Raw genomic sequence first — 19456 nt, forward strand, 5'->3', positions numbered from 1 at the left:
AATTTATCAGAAAAAGCCACTTGGCATCTACTCTACATGTATTCTGAACAAGGCAGGTTTATATAATCCAGATATTTTGATTCTCCTATCTTTGGGAGACAGAATAAATTCAAGAAAGAAGAAGTAAAACAAAGTCATTCACTCATCTCTTCTACCTGAATGCCTGACCAAGCATTTGATATTTGAGAAGTACTTTGCTCTTTAAGGAATCGTAGGTATCGAGGCTGCTCTGTCAGGCAGGCACTCTACACGTATCTTTCCATCCGTCAGAAAATCCGACGAGATGGGTCTTTCTAGAGATGGTGCCAAGTGAGGCCCTAGGAGGTTAAACAACTCGGCTGAGACCCCCCAACTATTCAGTGGGGAACCTAAAATTCAAACTGAAGTCTGTCGGTCACAGACACAGAAAACAAACTGTGGTAACCAAAGGGGAAAAGGGTGGTGGTGGGGTATAAATTAGGAGTCTGGAATTAACAGATACACACTACTATATATAAAATAGATACACAACAAGGTCCTACTATAGAGCACAGGGAACTGTATTCAATAGCTTGTAATAACCTATAATGGAAAAAAATCTGAAAAAGAATAAATATATACATATATGTATAGCTGAATCACTTGTTGTACACCTGAAACTAACATAACATTATAAATCAACTCTACTTCAGTAAATTTTCTTTTTAAAGTCTGTCCGACTCCATAACCCATGTTCCTCTCAGTACTCTACGCTGCACCAATTAAGCACAAATTTAGCTCATTACATTGTCCTTCCCTCCACTAACGTGGAAACTGGGACACAATGAGAGAAATGGAACATAACGTACAGGGACTTCCATTCCAAAAGCAGCTCTGGCCTGGCCGCTCGGGTCCAGAAGACAGACAGGCCCCCACCTTGCTCTCCAGCTGCCCCCCGCCACCCACACACCCCTCACTGCCCAGCAACCAGATCCCAGTGCGAGGGGCCGGGGCGGTAGGGGCGCAGGGAGGGAGGTGATTATGCAGAGGAAGCTCAGAGCTGGTCTGGACAGTGTCAAGGCCACACACCCAGGACAGGCATCCTCTGTCGGGACTACAGAAGCCCATTCTCTCTGATCCCACACGGCGTGTGAGCAGGAGGGACAGGACTGCATGTCACTGTTCCTAGACGGCGCTCCACTCCTCAGCCCTCTATTTCCACCGCGGCCCAAACGGCGCAGATCAAATGACAGAGCAGAGAAACTCAGTGGATTAGAGGACAGACCACAGACTAGATGAGCCTCGGAGGGGGCGGGTAGGGAGTGGAGGCCAAGAAGAACCCAGTGCCCAGGCGCCTGGCACTTAGTCCCTGGGGGCTCCAGAATCTGGAGGGCCCTCCAACAGCTCCCAACAAGGCTTGGCCTTGTAGGCCAGACAGCTCACCTCACCGGGACACTTGCTGTCTATCTGTTGGTAACTAGGGCCTATGGAAATGAGCCTTTTGAGTTGGGGGAGGTCAAACTCTGATGTGCTTCTCTCTCTCTCAGCCTCCTGAGACCCACCAATCCAGAGAGATAAGAACAAGCCTCTGGGTTGCAGATCTGCATCTGGGTCTCCTCCCCTCTGACCTTCTGGAGCTCTCTTCTGGTTTCTTCTCCGAATCCCAGGGAAAGCGGGGCCTCAGCTGGGTGACCTGCTGCACTGACGCCAGATGCTCTAACACTTAGAAGAAAATAAAGTGAAATTTTCCTAAGGTCTGGCGGTTTGGGTGGTTCGACTCAACAGACCATGCAGAGCCTCAGACCCCAAGTATCATCCTGCAATGACCCCCAGGGGCACCTCCGAAAGGCACATCCTTCCCTGGGTGCTCATGCAGTCCTGTTGCCCTTTGCAAGCTCCTGCATTATGACCTAGAACCAGAGCTAGAATTTTGACCTAGAACAAGTCAAATGCAAACACCAATAATGCTTTTCCAACTCTCCCTGCTTATTTTTATTCCACAGCTCCGCTGGAGTTCTGGAAACAGACTGCTTTGCAGCTAGAGGCCTTTGACCTAATTCTTTATCTGGTTTTAACCAGATTAAGCCAAGGGATAGCTTGCAGCTCTGGCTGCAAAAGTGTGCCGGCAAAGCCACAAAACAGGGATTGTTAAGCAAAGAGATTTCAAGTCAGTTTTGTCTGATTTGCGGGGTTCAAGTCAGACAGCTTTAGAGGTGGGAGGAAGACCAAATGCAGGGTGTGACTTGGCTAACGCCGCCAGCGGGAACAACTGGGGCTTGGTGTTTCCCTGTGGCACTGTTACTCCCAATCGACTTGCTGGAACCAGTTCACAGCTCTGCTGCTCAGGCCACCACAGGGAAAAGAGAAAATTAGTTGCTGTCACTCAAGGCAAAGGATAATAAGACTAAATTCCTGTTCATGGAGAGGAAAGGGGGACTTGAATTTCTGGCAAGATAGAAACAGCCAATTTCTTTAAGTGTATACCGTTGAGGAAGGCTGCTTCTTTAAAGTACTGGGGCAGGCTTGGATGTAACAGCAGACTGTCTGAACCCAGAGTCTAGGGGATGTCTCAGAGGTCTGGCTGCCCCTGTGTGGCTAGCCCTGTGCTGTGTGATACGGCGGCCACTGGTCACGGATGCCCAGTGAGCCCCTGGAGTGTGGCTCCTCCGAATCGGAAAGTGCGGTAAATGTAAATACAATGAAATGTGGCAAAGTTTGCAAAGGGACACCTCTTTATGCAAACTCCACCAGAAACATTCTTGGGTGTGTACTTAAGGGCAGTGATTTCTTTCCAGGCGACAGTGGAGGTGAGGAGTCACTGCTCCTAGTGTCGATAGTGTGTCTTTCACTTTATACAAATGCTTTCATACCCATGATCCCACTTAACTGATCGCTACACCTAGTCAAATGTCTTGCACTTAGTACTTTTAAAAGACAACAAAGAAGTATGTCATCTAACTGTGTAAAAATCTGAAACTTTTATACCTGAAGAAAAAAACAATACAAAGGCAAGCAACATACTGGAAAAGTGTTTGACACAAATACAGCAAGGGTTTAGTACAGACAACTCAACTGAGACCCACCAGGATTCTGAGTCAGAGGTGCGTGTCCTGTGGACAGACGGAGTCCTAGGGAGGCAGTCTCAATGTCCCAGCCTCTCTCTGCTTCTCCTAAGTCTCTCGATTCTGTCTTTGAAAGTACCAGTGAAGCTTGATACTAGGTAAAACCTGTGCTCCATGTCAATCTGATTTGACAATCTGTGTTTTGCTCAACCCCCGTCTCCACCATAGCTTGATTTCTACCATCTAGTCTTTCTGTATTTTCATTGTCTACTCTAATGCCTTCTCTAAATTATCTCTACCCTTTTAAAGACATGAGCTGTAAACTAAACAACTTCTGTAATCACTCCAAGCACATTTCCAGCAAGTTACACCCTCACAAACACAACCCAGCGTCACACTGACCCTTTCACAAAATGCTTACTCTCTACGTCACCTGTCGATGACAGTAGGGTTCCTATAACAGTTGGGAGTTATCATTTAAATTCAAGCCTTGTAAACATTTTTCCTTACCATTCCAGTACCTCAGTTGCTATCCACTTTTTACTCCTCTACAATCTTCAGCCTAGCCCCCAGATGCTGCTTCCCCCACACAAGTGTTTGGAGGTTACTCTAACAAAGCCTCAGGCATGACGTAATGCCACAGCCTCAGGTGAGATAATTGCTTAGGTAGAAGCAGTCTTGTGATTGCCTAGAAACTCGCTGGTTAACACATGGCTTATAATTACCCCAGTTTTTTTTTTTTTTTTTAAATGAAGGTACTGGGGATTGAACCCAGGACCTGGTGCATGCTAAGCATGCACTCTTCCACTTGAGCTATCTTCCCGCCCCCTAACTACCCTAGTCTTTACTGGCTATTATAGACCCATGGGTGACACTTTGACAAACCATTTAGGGAGCAGCCTGGTGAATCCCAAACTCGGCAGCCATTTCCAGTTTTCAAGACTTTTGCCTTGTCAGTCATCTGGCCTGTTTCCTTATCAACATGGCAGGCTTTAATTAATTCAAACAAAGCCCGTAAAACAATTCCTCTGCATTTAAAACCCCAGAATATAAAGGGAAAAGAGTGGTGTGGCACTAATCTGTGGTACAGTTAACATGTTTGGAAATGAGTGTATTTTTTAAAAATTCTGTCTAATCTCACATGACGGATAATTGTATAGGCATTTTTCAAAAGAAAAAAATCACCAGTAAATGAAAAACGTTTTGCACCCGTAAATGAAAAGGCTAGAAGAGTCTCTCGGTTTCCAAAGAGGATGTCTTCTTCCAAAGTATCATGAAGCAGTGGACGTGGGGAAGCCCTCCTCAAAAAGGTGGGTTACGCACCCTTGTTGTATGATAAATTAAATCCACACAAGCATTTGAGCCAAGTCTGTTGAGCACTAAACCAAAGGCAAAGCTTAGATGGCCTCAAGCCAGATAGTACATATTTTAGGGGTTACAAGACAGAACTACTCAACCTTGTCATCAGAGCATGAGAGCATCTCTTTCCCTTGCTCCCTTTGCTGCAGCCACACTGGCCTCCTTGCTATATCCCAGCATATAGCATGGTCATTCCTGCCTTGGAGCCTCTGCATGTGCTGTTCCCTCTGCCTGGAACACCCTTCATGCAGCTCATTCCCCGCTTCATTCAGGTCTCTGCTCCCCAGCCCAGAGTCTCTTTCTGCCCCCTCATATTGTCTTTTATTTTTTTTTCTTTTTCCCCCATTTTTTAAATTGAAGTATAGTCTGTTTACAATGTTGTGTCAATTTCTGGTATACAGCATAATGTTTCAGTCATATACACATACACATATTCCTTTTCATATTCTTTTTCATTAATGTTACTGTAAGATACTGAATTTAGTTCCCTGTGCTATACTGTATAAACTTGTTGTTTATCTATTTTATATGTAGTAGTTAATACCTGCAAATCTCCAACTCCCAATTTGACCCTTCCTACCCTCTCTCCTCCCTGGTAACTGTAAGTTTGTTTTCTATGTCTGTGAGTTTATTGCTGTTTTGTAAATAAGTGCATTTGTGTCTTTTTTTTTTTTTTTTAGACTCCATATACAAGTGATATCATATGGTATTTTTCTTACTCTTCCTGGCTTATTTCACTTAGAATGACAATCTCCAGGTCCAACCATATTGCTGCAAATGGCATTATTTTATTCTTTTTTATGGCTGAGTAGTATTCCATTGTATAAATATACGACAACTCCTTTATCCAGTAAACAGCTCATACAACTTAATAACAAAAAAAAGCCCAATCCCAAAATGGGCAGAAGACCCTCATATAGTCTTATTTTTCTTCAGAGTGTTTATCACAGTGGAAAGGGAGCAGGTTTTGTCACCCCCAAAACATGTCTCTTTGGCCTAAGGATTATTTTGAGCTAAAGGTAATCAAAACTCAGCAGATTCAAGAAAAGCTCTTGATGTCTCCCTCAACTGCCTAAATTTATACTGGAAAGGAGGCCTCTACCTGTAATCATTTCTTACCTAAGAAACGTATCTGCAGCACAGGGCAACCTTTATTTTTCAAACATCTCTGCTGCCTTCCTGTGAATGGCTTTCCTCCCCTTTGCACCCCTAGACCCCTACATGCTTTCTTCTCTCAGGATGGTTGATGAGTCTCCATTATGTGGCTGCCTTCTGAGTCTTCGTATCTTTATGGGAATCCCATGTATACAGAATTAAATTTGTTTTCCTCCTGTTACTATGTCTTATATCGACTTAATTACTAGACCAGCCAAAGAACCTAGAAGGAAGGAAGGGAAAATTTTTCTACCCCTACACAACCTACATTGTATTAATTTGTTGTCAGTCTCCTCTCAGTAGAATGTAAGCCCCCTGAGGGCAGACCCTTTAAACACAGCAATACCCACAGGGTCTACAGCTGACCACCAAACAAAAGGACTGTTATTAACCCCATCACTGGTGTGCCTATCATTATGGGCTGAATTGTGGCCCCCCCCCAAATTCACTTGCTGAAGTCCTAACCTCCAGTGCCTCAGAGCGTGATTTTATTAGGAGATAGTGTCTTTATAGAGGTCATCAAGTTAAAATGAGGTCATTAGGGTGAGCCCTAATCTGGTATGACAGGTGTCCTTATAACACGGGGGTGTTTGCCATAAGCAGTGTTAGTTGCCACGATCAGTTAAAAAGCATTAATGCCACCTGCTATCCACACAACAGAAAATCGTCATTTTGAAACATTTCAGCATGTGCCTATCCAGTCGCTAAATGTTCAAAGGTGCTTTTTAATCCCCAACCAACACTTTAGAGCAGTTAAAAGAGAAATACCATGTCATGGATTAAAATACGAAGGTGAGGACTGAGGCGTCACTGAAACGCTGTTTTTGAACACCCAGCAATCCAAAGCCTGCATACATCTGGGCCTGGGCCAGTTCCTCTCAATGACTAACTCCCACCCAGTGTCAGCTGATATGCTCCCGTGAAGACAAGCAGACAGAAGTGAAAATACTGCAGGCAAGCAAATGGGTGAAAGGGTGGATGAGACAAACAGAGGTTCTGCCCGTTTCCCTACCTGGCTGTTTCACAAAGCCCTGCCCTCAGCTTTCTGTGGCTGGAAGAAGAGTCAGGAGCAGGAGAAACAAGAGAGGAAGAGAAGACCTTTCCAAACTAGGGCAGAGGAACAGGCCGAGTGAGTAGTATGAACGGCAGTCAGTGTTTCAGCATCAGCAGAGGATGTGCCGGCTCGAAGGGAGATCATTTCTCAAATGCCCCCGCCTTACCTAATCTCAGTCAGACCAGGAAGATGTCAAGGCACCCCCGGTTCGTTGTCCACACTCTTGTGCAACCCAAGGATGTGCTGGACGTGACTGCCAGCTCATGTCAACGTTCATCCCTCAAAACAATTCAGCCCTTGGGCCCCACAAAATCCTTCGGGACAAGCAGTCTGGCTCATCCCTATCCTAGGAATCTGGGCTTAGATAACAAGTTTCTGGCAGTGTTTCCAAGGTGATGAGGCTGCTCCAACCCCAATTCAGGAAAGACCAAAATCCGCACTGACAATATGCATGGATGTACCTGGAAGCCCAGCAGGAAGGCACTGAGCTGAGCTGCCTCTGCTCAGAAAACCCCTCCTCTTCCTCACAGGTCACCAATCCTGATGAGTTTTGGGTTCACAAGTTCCCCCTTCAAATCATTCACACTCTTCACTGAATTCCTCTGGTTCTGACCTAACACCTGCTTCTTTTCAACTTCCAGTTGAGCTGAGCCTACACAGAGTAGATGGACATTTAATTGGGTGGAAAGATGGGAGAAAAAAATGTTAGTGATGGGATACTTGGGAGGTGGAGGGGGGAGCTTAGTGAGGGGCCAACAAAGGGGGCACAGCCAGAAGGTACCATGAGAAGAATCCTGGAAGGGCCCTCCAGAAGTCAACAGGGGCCCCAGAAAGGCGGGGAGAAGGGTTCTGCACGTGAAGGCTGCCCACTGTGCTGGTCACAGATACATCCCTAGGTAGCTCAGTCCTACTCCGAACAGTCCACTGCATCCTGACACATCATCTCTGCCCTGTAGACTTCTGCCTGGAGAGGCAGATGGATAATGGCTTAAGAGTATGTCCTCAGAGCTCCCCACACTTTAAGAAGTGACTGTTGGCAAAGAGACAGGGACCAATGGATAAAAGCTCCCATCCCTAAAGCATGTCCTGTGTTTAACAACAAACTCAACTGCACAGGGCATTTATCTCTGTCTTTGTACCTGGTTTCAAAACTTTCTGGTTAACTCACCAAGGCTGGCAAAAAAGTAAGACTAAAAAGTCAGCGTCAGCAGACTGAAGTGCACTTGGCTGCACAAGGAAACAAAAAGTATCCTGGTGGTTCTGCAAAGCTCTTCCTCCTGCCCTGCTCCTCCCCGATGACCTGCCCCACATCTGGGCCTGATTAAGCAGCAGAAGCATGTGGGTCTTCTGGTTCTAGGTTCCCACCTGCGTGTGGCCTCCTACTGCAAGCTTCACTGATGGAAAGAGGAACGAGGTGAATTTTGACTCAGGTCCACTTAAAAGGGCTCCAAGTTATTTAATAACAACAATGGACGTGGTAAGCCAGCCTGGGTGTGACTGTATCTCACCTAATTTGTAATTAAACAGCACACTTCTTTTAAGAGGGTGGACCCAGTTTGTATTCATAAGCCACGTGACCTGCCACTTCTATTGCAAAACCATCAAAGGGCATGGCTCCCTCCAGCGTGGTAAACGGCATGGTCACGCGCAATGATTATGTGACAACAGGTACCCAGGGACTGAGCACCCAAATGGAAAAGTGGTTTCATGTCAAGAAAAATACAGTCTCCTTCCAGAACACTTTGGGGATTTTTAAGTCTGTGAAGCCACTGATCTGGGCCCCCATCAGAACCCGGCAAGTGCGGTCATTTCCCCCGTGCATCCAACCTAAAGCAGAAAGCTGTTCTTCTGGGGTACTCCTGGAAGCCTTCCGAGATCTCCCAGTTGAGCACGTTCGCATCCTGAAGTCCCAGTGTACCAGGATCCAGGGCTCTCAGGGCTCTGTGCAATTAAGAGCCATTTTCAGTTATTCTAAGATGAGCAAGAGAAATCAAAGGAAGGGGCGGGGGCAGGGGTGGTGGAGAGGGTGAGGGACGGGGGAGAAGCCGGCCAACACAGCTCTGCTAATTACCATGTGAATTCACTGGCAGTTGGAAGGGAGGCGAGCTCCAGAGACAGAGCCTGATTTATCAGATGAATCTTAGAATGTTGAAAAGATAAATACCAACTGACTGCTTCAGGCACATTCTACCTCAGTCCATTCTGGCAGAATCAAAGCTTGCCCCAGCTCCCCTCCACCAGCTCCTTATAGACTCTCACTCTCTCCCTCCCCTCCGCCCCACCTCTCTCCCTCTCTCTCCCCTCCCTTCCTCATCCCACCCCTTCCTCTTTCTCCAACACACCCACAGTAAAACAAGGCAGTTTAGAAAGACTCAGGGAAGCAGCCACCACAAAGCATGCTGTGAAATAATTATTTTATACAAAGTATATGTATATGAAGCAATACACGCATATGGTCTAAAATACTTTTCAACAGTACAGAAGGCCATAAAATTAAAAGAAAGTGGGGCGGGGGTTGGGGGGTTGAGCGCATGCTTAGTATGCACCGTGCACGAAGTCCTGGGTTCAATCCCTAGTACCTCCATTAAAAAATAAAAAATAGGAAAGAAATAAGAAAGTAAAACTCTCCTTCCTTCCCCCCATCTCTATTCCCCAGAGGTCACAAAGGCTATAAAAAGTTCATGGGTAACCTTCCAGGCATGTTATCGCTAGGTATTAGCATACATATGCTTTCATACAAATGGGGTATCTTTTTACACAAACGGGACAACAAAACATCATACATACCCCTTCACCCAATGCCTCTATCTTTCCAAGTCTGTACCTATAAATCCTACCTCATTTTTTCAACCAGTTCTTTCTGCAAATGTTTTTATTTCCAGATTTTTACTTCCTAAAACAAGAACACATATCTTTGTTTAACGCCGTGAGAAGAGCCGCAGGATGGACGGTCACCCGCAGAACTGCTGGGTGAGGCTGAGCTGATGGAATTTAGATTCAGTATTTAGGCTACTCCACCTTAAAAAGAATCTCAAAACGGTGAATGAGGCCAAAAATGGCTGATGAGGAAGCAAAGGAGCTATTTTGATCCCAAGGGACACCATTCCGGGACAACCACTGCCTGCGGGCTCTCTTGTGTCTCAGCCAAGAGGAAAATGTAGAACTTGACTGAATGCTGCCACAGCGTGTCTGGGCAAAGAGTCCTCAAAGTTCAATGGTTTCTATGCCCTTAGTCCAGCTTTATACATTAAATAATATATCAAGAAAATGAACGTGCCTTCAATCGGAGAAGTGCAGCAACAGAGATGACGTCATTATTCGACTGGGAAAAGAGTCAAGAGGTTCCACGGGGGAAAACGGGCTGAGCCTTGGCCGTGCTCTACATCCTATTTGCAATAATCTGTGTGTTTCACGTGGACTGCACCGCCTACAGACCTGCCCTTCCATCACAAATCTGCCGGCTCTGCGTGGGTATCTGCCTGGCCTCTTCACGTTGAGCCTTGTTCTCAGTCACAGATTCATCTAGTATTACATTATCCTGCTTTCCCCTTGATTCCATATTCTGCTGTGTGCCTCCCAAATCCCTGCCTGTGTCCAGTTCCTGAGGCTACTGTTCACCTGGGGGTGATGTTCGGGAACCTCTATCTACCACCATCAGAGGCAGAGTGTCCTAACCAAATAACAGGAATAACTTTATACGGGAGATGAAAGCACCAGCTGTCACATCTGGAGGACAACACAACGAACGCTGTGCACAGAAAGCACTCGGCGTGGTACCGGGCACACAGTAAGTGCTCCGTAGATGTCAGCTGCCACTGTTACCTGATCCCTTTTCCCCAGTCACCCAGTCACCGTCCAGTCTGGTCACTAGTTTCCCTTACATATTTCATTTTATAGGGGAGAGGCTGGACAAACCAGTCAAGTTATGGCCCAAATGGTACACGCATTTGGGTTTATATGAAAGTCTCTTGTGAATTTGGTTAGTCTTAGTAAAATCCCCTATGATGGTTAATTTTATGTGTCAACTTGGCTGGACCGCAGAGCCCAGATACTTGGTCAAACATTATTCTGGATATCTCTAGGAAGCTTGTTTTGTGGATGAGATTAATATTTAAATGCCTGCACTCCAAGTAAAGCCCATTACTCTCTACAATGTGGAGTAGATCACTTGAAGGCTTTAATAAAACAAAGATGGACCTCTCCTCTACAAGAAGGAAGTCTGCCTTTGAACTTGAACTGCAGCTATTCCCTAAGTCTCCAACCTGCTGGCCTCACCCATCAGATTCTGGATTCACCAAACTTCCACAATGTTGTGAGCCAATTCCTTAAAAAAAAAGACAGATAGACAGACAGACTGATAGATAAACAGACAGGCTAGAGATAGGATGAGATAAGATAGTTAGAGAAATAGATACAGGCATAGGTACAGAGATGGAGAGATGCAGAGATACAGATACACACTCACCCTGCTGGTTCTGTTTCTCTGACTAATATGCTCCCAAAATTCAAATAGCTCTCTGTGCCCTGAGAAAATCAGGTTCAGAGACCTGAAAGCTGATTTACAAATCTGCAGTGGAAGTGACACACCCACGGTATCACAAGCCTGTGAGCTTTGCGTGAACAACCCACCAGCCTCCCTCATGTACACGCCCGTCACGTTAGACCTAAGAATAGCTGTGAAACTGGAAGTGGGTCCTCACTTTGATGAAACCAGACATTCTAACTTAATGCCAAGATCAACCAGTTAGCCCTCATATTGAGTTGACAGGCAGGACTCTGGGAAGAACAGAAAAGAATTTTCTCTATTATTGACACAAAATAAACATCAAGACTAAGAAATATTAGACTTTGGTGGGTACAAAGAACCGACAACACTCATTTCCAATCCAGCTTGCTTAATTTAATGTGACACATCATTTTAAATAAAATTAACCAATAAACAGACACATCAGGCAGAATCTGAACTTTCGGTGAAACAAATCCTATACATGAAATAGCACAGGTCACCTGTGAAAAATCAATTGCACATTAGTGTTTCCTGAAGAGGGAAATAGGTTGGAAAGTGTCTTACTTTTTTTTCTATAAAGTTCTAGGCCTATAAGCTGATTTTACCACATGATCATTCCTGCTCACGTTTAAAATAAAGAACAAGGAAAATCATTCTGCCCTAAATGCTCAGAACTTTGTAGCTTTCCTTCTCCACCCCAGAGTGAAGGGCATCGAACCCTGAGTCCAAAGCCCATTTCTGGACACGATCAAGAAGCGAAAACCTCTTTGGGTCTCTCTCTCACTCTCTTTTTAATAAATAGCTCATCTGCATCCAAAGGCTGCCGTGAAAGCCCAGGTAACGCGTGCAGGAGGCACCCTGACTCCACGACAGGCAGGCATCTCTGACGATCTCATTTGCTCTATGGAAAACCAAAGCCAGCTCTGACGTAGGTTACTGGAGGCTTCACTTGGTATTAATCCCTGGTGTTTCGAATTTATAAGCAGTCAACTATAAGTTTAAAAAAAAATACAACTCTCCAGGCAACTTCACGGTTTCCATTTCTTCTCAGGCTCAACTGGTGTATGCAAGTTGTAAAAAAAAAAGAATGGAGAGATACAAGTCCTATCAGTGAATTATCCCACACCTGCTTGCCGATAAACACGTGCGTGGTCTACCTTCCAGAAATGTGCCCCATCACCAGCACAGTAACTCAGGAAGCCCAGAGCTGAAGCGATCTATTACAGCAACAGTGAAGTTCTGGATGTGGGGGGAGGTGGCCAGCTCCCCACCCTTCTCCCACAGGCACTGCATCTTCCTGGAGGCCCCCAACGCATTGTCCATCTTCTCTATGTCACTGACCCCTACGTGTTCCCTGGGTGAATTATCTCCTACCTTTCTGGGGCTCCAGGGGAAGGCGGCCAATGAGGACAAAATCTAAAGAATGGGCAAAGAAACAGGGCGTGGCCATTGCATTTTAGTATTTGGAAAACAGAATGGAGTTCAGGTACAAAAGTCTCCCCCTAGTTTTCTGTCCTCTCCATTTCCCTTCCATGGACAAGCAGCTCAAAGGGAGATTCTACCAGACATCAGCCTCTTCCGGTTGCTGCTGACACACAGTGGGAGGGACTGGCTTACAGTTTCAACTCTTATCTACTCTGCGTGGATGTGAAAACTGATCAACTTGAAGTCATCAGCTCTTTTCCTGATCAGCATGGAGGTTAAGAAAGGTGATCTTAACAACAAGTGTTGGTGAGGATGTGGGTAAATTAGAACTCTTGCACTTTGCTGTTGGGAATGTAAAATCGTACAGCCACTGTGGGAGACAGTATGGTGGTTCCTCAAAAACTTAAACAGAGAATTACCCTACAATCCAGTAATTCCACTTTTGGGCATATACCCAAAAGAATTTAAATCAGGGACCCAAACAAATATTTATTTGTACATCCATGTTCACAGCAGCATAACTCACATTAGCCAAAGGTTGGAAGCAACCCAAGTGCCCGCTGACAGATGAATGAATAAACAAAATGTAGTTTATACATATAATAGAATACTCTTCAGCTTTAAAAAGGAAGGAAATTCTAACACAAGCTACAACATGGATGAACCTTAAGGACATTAGGCTAAGCGCAGTGAGCCAGTCACAAAAAGACAAATATTGTATGATTCCATTAACATGAAGTACATAAAGGACTCTAATTCATAGAGACAGAAAGTAGGAAGGTGGTTTCCAGCGGCTGGCGGGGAAGGGGTAGTAGGGAGTTATTGTTTAATGGAGATGGAGTTTAGTCTGGGGAGATGAGAAGTCCTGAAGATGGATGGTGGTGAAGGCTGCCCAACAATGTGAACGTACTTAATGCCACTGAACTAATAACACTCAAATATAGTTAAAAAGGCAAATATATTTTACCACAATTTTTAAAACAGGAGTTCATATACCCCAGCTTGTCTGGGGCAACCCCCATTTATATCTTTGGCCTGGCATACTTTTTATTAACACCACCCCTTTCCTCTTAGTTAAGACCTTGTGACTTGTGTCCCAAACTGGACAATAAACAGTGTCATCACCCCAGGGTTAAATAACTATTCAGTGTCATCTTAGGACATAGCAGAGGTATGACTCTCATCCCCAGCTAATTCCAAACGCATGCTTTTCACCACCTCACATCCTCCTGAATATCTAATGATTTTCCAGTAATTATTGGTTTTCTGATATTTCCTGTCCCAACTCTGTTGGCTTACACAGAGCTCTGACATGCTACCTACTTAGAAACACTGATTACCTTAATGCTAATATCCAACATGCTTAGATATTTTTTAAAAACTCTGGGGTGGGCAAGGAATAGAAAAGAACATCACAGAGAGACAATGTCTTCTGGTGTAAATCCGATAGATTTTTGTATCCAAAATGGTGCCCGAGGTGTTAAAAATGCTCAAAGCAGCGACAGTACGATGCAGTGCCCAGCACAGGTTGATACTAAACAAACACCAAAGTGGTTTGCTCTGGGATTCAGTTGGTGTGGGGTGAGGAATGGTTGAAAAATCACAGACCAGAGAGTCTACTCAACAGAAAGTCCACATCCATTTGGTAACTTTGACCAAAAAGATTCCATAAGGCTCTTTATAAGCTCAGTAGAGAGATGGGGGCAGGGTTTCTGGTCACACAGGTTTTCAGGTCATACAGACTGAACTGCGATTTCAATTCTCCCACTCGTTTCCTCCAACACCTTGGACAGATGACTGAAAGTCTCTGATCTTACGTGTCAAAATGCCTCCTTCACAGGGTTACTGCGGGGCTTCAGCTTTTGCCTGGAGCAGATGCATTCAGCAATATGCTACTGCTCAGCACCCAGTAAAATCCTCAGTCCAAATATTATTACCAAGAACCCAGAGGATGAGATGGCTTGATTCTTAGGTCCTAAGAAGCGTTTTTATTCTCTCCCTCTCTAACCCAAACAGTCAGTAGCAAAGTAAAATAAAGAATGGTTGCATTCAACAATCTGGATCATCTGGAGCCCAAACAAAAAGGCTTTTGAGAAGCCCAGAATTATCTAGAGAATTGCTTCCATTTTCCACTGTTATTCTGCTCCTTGGTGCTTGGTGTAAAACTTGCAGCCCTATCTCCAACAGCAGCCAGTGTGCACCCACTCGTAGAGGTGTCAGAGGGCCAGACCAGAGCGGGGCTTGTCCAGCGCCTGCAGAGATGGAGCAGCGCTGAGCCGAAACAGAAAATCCTGTCTCCAAGTGCTTCAGTGTGATGTGTCTGGTACATGATCAATTCAACCCTCTCTCCCACTTCCTCACATCCTCTGACCCAACATTTCAGTCAACTTGGTTTTGTCCTTTCTTTTAGCACCAGGGATATGACAGACTAAGTGTATAATTCAGGCACTGCTAACAAACCCCTGGGAACACCTGTTGCTATTTCAAACATGTTATAGGACTGTTTACAATGCTTGGCCACACACCATTGGCAGGGAGTCCTGACATGCAGGAAGGGCAAACAAATCGTAAACAAGGAAGATTTTATGTTTTTGCCTCTATAGTTTCAAAAAATAGTAACATTTAGCCGTTCCCCAAGGTTCAGCAGAGGGCAGTTTTCTAGGGATTGCTGAGCTTCACGAGCATCTGGCATTCACATGGACACTGCGGTGCATAAATGCTGCCCTGCTCAGTGACAGGGAGGCAGGTGCTCGTCATCAGAATGACAGATGTTTCTGAGCATGCAATTTCTTAATAGTTTTAAAAGTAAGCCTAGAATTTCTATCACCAATTATGCCAAATAAACATCACCTATTCTGAACCAAAACAGTACTTAAAAGTGTTTATGAGGATGATTTGATTTTTAGCATCTACTTTTTCTTTTTTTAAGTATTTTTATTTTTATTTTTTTATTTATTTTATTTATTTTTTATTTTTTATTTTAGTTTTTATTTTGGGGGGGGGAGGCAATTAGGTTTATTTTTATTTATTCATTTATTTTTAAGTGGAGGTGCTGGGGATTGAACCCAGGACCTCATGCATGCTAAGCATGTGCTCTACCACTAACCTATACCCTCCTCCCAGCACTTACTTTCTTAATCAAAAATGTAAAAGCCTTTTTTAGCAGAGTGAAAATGTTGAAGCCAGGCACAGACTTCGAAAAGAACTATTACTGAGCCATCAGAAGAGGCACCTAAAAACATAAGTCAGAGAACACTAAACAAAGAGACAAAGGATGGAGAGAAACAAGACGAAACATCCTGTAACTAATAAAACCAAAGCCCTGGAGAGGAGTCTTAACCAGCTATACTCACAGTGGAAATGCATAAACTGGGAAAGGTGTATTATGACCTGGACCACTTCCTGAACTGCGGTCACGACCCCAAATCAAACATAGTTCTCATCTCACATCAATGTCTTTCACATCATTGGTTTCAAAAAGTCACAGAAATAGGCTTTCGATAGATTCTGTTCGTGCGTTTTGAAATCTACATGGAACCATAGACAATACCTATTCCTCTCTCACAATTTCAATCACGGTGCTCATTACATATTATGTCTCTGGAATCACAAAGCCCAGATTCACATCCTGGCTCCATACTTTCAACTGTGTAGCCTTGGACAAGTTGCTTCAAGCAGAGGTAATAATGGCCCCCACCGCATAGCTGTTGTGTAAAGGACTTAATATATGTCAAGTGGCTGAACAATGCCTGGCACTGCTTTCATTATTATTAATATCTTGGATATTATATGATTAGAATTATTTATACAAAGTAAGTAAGTAAGGTGCAATGATATTGCATTAACCATTATTAAGCTCTTTAGAACACAGAGGACATACGAAATACAACTAGGTTAATGAGAATGAACACAAGGATAATGATTTAGTGACATGATTTTGAGGTTGTTCACTATTTCTGAGCTACACTTAATGGATTTTACAAAATCAGAGACAAGAACATTTTTTCCACTACTTGGAGGTCTGAATGCATCAGTTCTGACAGTCTTCAAGCTTTTGAAAACTTGTGTAAATGAAAGTAGGCTGTATCAGAATTAAATGTTACTTTTTTATTTTCTGACACTGCAAGTAAATTTAAGTTCATGGCTCGCCTCATTATTTGCTCTCCTATGTATTTTCTTTTCTGATTTTTTCCCAATCTGTGGCAACAAGGGCAAATTTAGCCTTAACTCTATTTGCAGCCCTTCCTCCACCAGCTCCAGATTCAGCAAGGGATGCAGGCAGTGCGCCCACCATTCTGAAATTATTTTTCATTTTTCAGAGAATTCCAAGTATGGACGTTTCTAGGCCTTTCATATTGTTGCTACTCAAGGAAAAACATAACGTTCAGTTTTCCTTGATGCTTTGCTTGAACTTCCAAATTGTATCATGCACAAATATCTGGGGTGCCTTGTTCCTTGGTAGGTGAAATTTGTTTTTCTTTCAAAACTAAAATCCTTCATTTGACTAAAATTTGTACCATTTTTATCCTACATGAAAAAGAAAATAAGCAATAAGAATAAATAGGGAACTTGTTCAAACTTAAAACACCTCCCACCAGCTTCCCACCTCTACCTTCTCAATCAATGGTGAGTTCATCTTTCAATTATGTTAAACAAAATGACAATAATATTAAATAGTATTAGTCCTTATTGTAAATGTTCCTTATATATCAGGAGCCCACAAACACATTTTGTTTAGCTGACACATTTTTTTAACGTGAGCTATCATTTAAAAATCTGGACATTTTATAATGTAAAGTTGGATTTTTAGCTTCTCTGAAAAATCAAACATTCTGCACTCCCAGATCCACACTGTCAGCATGGTAAACTGGAGCTTAGCAGCTGCTCCCCTTAAACTCAGTCTGAACTTCCAAGGCTCGTCTGTTTTGCACCCTGAAGTGTTTTCCCCAGGTTCCTCCAAGAAGGAAGCACTGTGACAATTCCAGCATTTTAGATACACGCATTCTCTTCGATCCAGCAACTCTGGAAAAATAACGGAGGGTCGTACAAGTATAAATGGATATCCACTGCAGCTTGCTTCTGCGCCAAACAGCAAAAAACCTGAATCGATTTAAGTATCAATAGGGACTGGCTGAATAAATGATGGTAAATCCATGCAAGAGAGTACCAGAGAGACCCCGGAAACAGAAAGGTAAATCTAAGCAAGCAGAAATGGAAATAGGTCCAAAATATAGTATTAGGTGAAAAAAAAAGCAAAGTGCAGAACAGTATGTAATGTATGATCCAATCTGTGGGGGAAATGAATAGATATATTCATATAGACATATATGTTTTTATATGCATTTCAAATGTTTGGAAGAAAATACAAGAAGCTTTTTCAAACCACATGTATATATCCATTATATATATATATATATATACACACACATACATATATACACACACACACACCTTAAAATATATTGCATATTTTATATACACCTTGTGTATGTGCGTCTATATATATTTTTTTCACCTAAAAAAAAAGGAAGCGCCATGAACAGAGATGTTTCAAATCACTTCACATATGACCATCATCACCGCACCCTCATGTTACTGACTTGACGGCCCGTTTTGGTTGCCGACTTCCCCTAGAGTTGAGCCGGACCTCATTTCTCGGGCAAGGGGAAGACGAAGCCTTCTGGAAGGCCCTTCTGTCCAAGAGCAGCACAGAAGCGAGACAACGGGCCGCCTGGGAAGCTGTGCTTACTCACAGTGCTTTTGCAGCTCCTGCTGCCGCCTCTACTGACTTCTCAACAGTAAATACGAACAGGGCAGAGAGGCAGGAGCTCCCCCAGGGAGAGCTGCCAGGCTCAGTCCAAACACCCTTCGAGCCCCTTTCACGTTTTGCGTGAGGCCCTGGGGAGAGAGAACAGTGTACTATGTACATCATCTCCCTACTGCTGCTACAGCTCTGGGCAGAGTGGGGAAAGCAAAGGAAGAAACGAGAAGGATTAGTTCCATTCTCACCAGCAGAAACCCTAACCAGTCAGCCCAATAGAGCAGGGTGAGGATTAGCTCTTCCCAGGAAAGGGAAAGCAAGTCTGTGCACGCATTCCTGTCCACACGCTCAGGACGGCTGTTCCTGGCACGGGCAGCCATTATAATGTCCTCTACATGCTAGCAGTGGAGGAGGGGATGGCTCTGGGGACAGGGGAAGCCCAGGGCAGTGCAGTGCATGGCCACTAGCAGGATGCTATGCCTCTGAGTTAAGCCCCATGATGGATATCTAGCAGAAGCCGTCCTCATCAGCCCTCCACACCCAAGAAAGGAACCTCACCAGAGCCGCTGCAGGCCTCTCCAGCCCATCCTGCCCCCAGGCCTCAAGAACCAGAGGCAACTGTGACCCCCGCCTCTGTGCCCATCTGTTACCCTCTAAAGGCATCCAAGTCACACCAGAATAAAAGGACCAAGACACATGGTACTTCTAAAAGTTATCACCTGCTAAAGCATGTTTTTCTGGGAAAAAAATACTTAGCAATTAATTAGGAAAAAATAAAGAAAACTAGGTAAGAAACAGATGACTCCCCCCCATAAACACTCCCTCCACACACACACACAAACACACACACACTGATGTTTTTCTTCTACTTAGGGTTTTAAAATGTCTCTATTCTTCTCAATTACTATAAGATACAAGGTAAAACATGAAGTCTATAGGTATCTATTCAGAACTAATGGATGAACACAGACGTCAGAAAACCTATGCTGTATTATTCGGAAAATGATACCCCCAGTGTTACACTATGTTGTGTTCTATATGGTACTCTGACACTGCCTTTGAAATAAAGGAAAAAATAAAACATGATCCCTTTTGCTGTTTTCCCTTAACTTATGATGTCATCTCCTTTTCAATATTCTAGTGTTTCCATATCAATAACTTTGATTAAGAGTCCA

At 44.0% G+C, this 19456-nt stretch overlaps 1 protein-coding gene across 2 annotated transcripts in view; it reads right to left on the reverse strand.

The window, feature by feature from the left end:
* The window catches only part of MREG (melanoregulin), a 54679-nt gene that overhangs the window by 15696 nt on the left and 19527 nt on the right, over positions 1–19456 (reverse strand). The window lies entirely within an intron of this gene.

This window comes from Camelus bactrianus, chromosome 5 (genome assembly GCF_048773025.1).
Source record: "Camelus bactrianus isolate YW-2024 breed Bactrian camel chromosome 5, ASM4877302v1, whole genome shotgun sequence".
NCBI lineage: Eukaryota > Metazoa > Chordata > Mammalia > Artiodactyla > Camelidae > Camelus > Camelus bactrianus.